The sequence below is a fragment of the Oncorhynchus gorbuscha genome, linkage group LG26, assembly GCF_021184085.1.
Source record: "Oncorhynchus gorbuscha isolate QuinsamMale2020 ecotype Even-year linkage group LG26, OgorEven_v1.0, whole genome shotgun sequence".
Taxonomy (NCBI): domain Eukaryota; kingdom Metazoa; phylum Chordata; class Actinopteri; order Salmoniformes; family Salmonidae; genus Oncorhynchus; species Oncorhynchus gorbuscha.
The window spans coordinates 25,859,993-25,862,656 of record NC_060198.1 but is presented as its reverse complement, the minus strand read 5'-3'; the positions used below and the strand labels follow the sequence as shown (position 1 = coordinate 25,862,656).

General features: G+C 47.0%; 1 pseudogene; it reads right to left on the bottom strand.

Annotated features, from left to right (window-relative positions):
* Positions 1-1,175: 1,175 nt before the first annotated feature.
* LOC124016093 lies at positions 1,176-2,278 on the bottom strand (annotated as a pseudogene).
* Positions 2,279-2,664: the final 386 nt, after the last annotated feature.

Genomic DNA, 2,664 nt, shown 5'->3' with positions numbered 1-2,664 from the left:
TTCACAGATGCACAATTCAAAAGAGAACCATATTACAGAAATAAGTGGATACTCACTTTGCTTGATTGGTCGTATTTTGTGAGGTTTGATACTTCGGACCCCTCACACACCACCTTGCTGCTCGGAAGGTGCTCGGAGGAACAGAAAAAGGCCTATTGTGGAAAAACACAAATCCTTTCATCTGTTGTACATTCATAACAATGTAAAATAGATGGAGAAGAATGAAAGGTAACTTTTAATTATATTTTCACAAGCAGTTTTATAAAAATATATTTTCACATGTTATACAGTAAGCCCAAAGTATTGGGACAGTGACATATTTTGGCTCCCTACTCCAGCACTTTGGATTTAAATGATACAATTACTGTGAGGTTAAAGTACAGACTGTCAGCTTTAATGTGATGGTATTTTCATCCATATCGGGGGAACCGTTCAGAAATTACAGCACTTTTTGTACATAGTCCCCCCATTTTAGAAGGCCAAAAATATTGGGGCAAATTCACTTTTGTGTATTAAAATATTAAAAAGTTCAGTATTTGGTCCCATATTTATAGCACGCAATGACTACATCAAGCTTGTGACTCTACACCTTTGTTGGATGCATTTGCTGAATGTTTTGTTTGTGTTTCAAAGTATTTTGTTCCCAATAAAAATGTATTCTAAATAATGTATTGTGACATTTTGGAGTCTTTTATTTTACTTTTATTGTAAATAGGAATATTATATGTTTCCTGCTAGTTGTGGCATATCAAGAAGTTGATAAAACAGCATGATCATCACACAGGTGCACCTTGTGCCGAGGACAATAAAAAGCCTCTCTAAAATGTGATTTTGTTTTGCCCTCAACACAATGTCACAGATGTCTCAAGTTTTGAGGGAGCATACAATTAGCATGCTGACTGCAGGAATGTCCACCAGAGCTGTTGCCAAATAATGGTATGTTCATTTTTCTACCATAAGCTGCCTCCAATGTAGTTTTAGATAATTTGCCAGTACATCCAACTGGCCTCACAACAGCAGACATTTACATTACATTTACATTTAAGTCATTTAGCAGACGCTCTTATCCAGAGCGACTTAGAAATTGGTGCATTCACCTTATGACATCCAGTGGAACAGTCACTTTACAATAGTGCATCTAAAACTTAAGGGGGGGGTGAGAGGGATTACTTATCCTATCCTAGGTATTCCTTAAAGAGGTGGGGTTTCAGGTGTCTCCGGAAGGTGGTGATTGACTCCGCTGTCCTGGCGTCGTGAGGGAGTTTGTTCCACCATTGGGGGCCAGGGCAGCGAACAGTTTTGACTGGGCTGAGCGGGAGCTGTACTTCCTCAGTGGTAGGGAGGCGAGCAGGCCAGAGGTGGATGAACGCAGTGCCCTTGTTTGGGTGTAGGGCCTGATCAGAGCCTGGAGGTACTGAGGTGCCGTTCCCCTCACAGCTCCGTAGGCAAGCACCATGGTCTTGTAGCGGATGCGAGCTTCAACTGGAAGCCAGTGGAGAGAACGGAGGAGCGGGGTGACGTGAGAGAACTTGGGAAGGTTGAACACCAGACGGGCTGCGGCGTTCTGGATGAGTTGAAGGGGTTTAATGGCACAGGCAGGGAGCCCAGCCAACAGCGAGTTGCAGTAATCCAGACGGGAGATGACAAGTGCCTGGATTAGGACCTGCGCCGCTTCCTGTGTGAGGCAGGGTCATACTCTGCGGATGTTGTAGAGCATGAACCTACAGGAACGGGCCACCGCCTTGATGTTGGTTGAGAACGACAGGGTGTTGTCCAGGATCACGCCAAGGTTCTTGGCGCTCTGGGAGGAGGACACAATGGAGTTGTCAACCGTGATGGCGAGATCATGGAACGGGCAGTCCTTCCCCGGGAGGAAGAGCAGCTCCGTCTTGCCGAGGTTCAGCTTGAGGTGGTGATCCGTCATCCACACTGATATGTCTGCCAGACATGCAGAGATGCGATTCGCCACCTGGTCATCAGAAGGGGGAAAGGAGAAGATTAATTGTGTGTCGTCTGCATAGCAATGATAAGAGAGACCATGTGAGGTTATGACAGAGCCAAGTGACTTGGTGTATAGCGAGAATAGGAGAGGGCCAAGAACAGAGCCCTGGGGGACACCAGTGGTGAGAGCGCGTGGTGAGGAGACAGATTCTCGCCACGCCACCTGGTAGGAGCGACCTGTCAGGTAGGACGCAATCCAAGCGTGGGCCGCGCCGGAGATGCCCAACTCGGAGAGGGTGGAGAGGAGGATCTGATGGTTCACAGTATCGAAGGCAGCCGATAGATCTAGAAGGATGAGAGCAGAGGAGAGAGAGTTAGCTTTAGCAGTGCGGAGCGCCTCCGTGATACAGAGGAGAGCAGTCTCAGTTGAATGACTAGTCTTGAAACCTGACTGATTTGGATCAAGAAGGTCATTCAGAGAGAGATAGCGGGAGAGCTGGCCAAGGACGGCACGTTCAAGAGTTTTGGAGAGAAAAGAAAGAAGGGATACTGGTCTGTAATTGTTGACATCGGAGGGATCGAGTGTAGGTTTTTTCAGAAGGGGTGCAACTCTCGCTCTCTTGAAGACTGAAGGGACGTAGCCAGCGGTCAGGGATGAGTTGATGAGCGAGGTGAGGTAAGGGAGAAGGTCTCCGGAAATGGTCTGGTGAAGAGAGGAGGGGA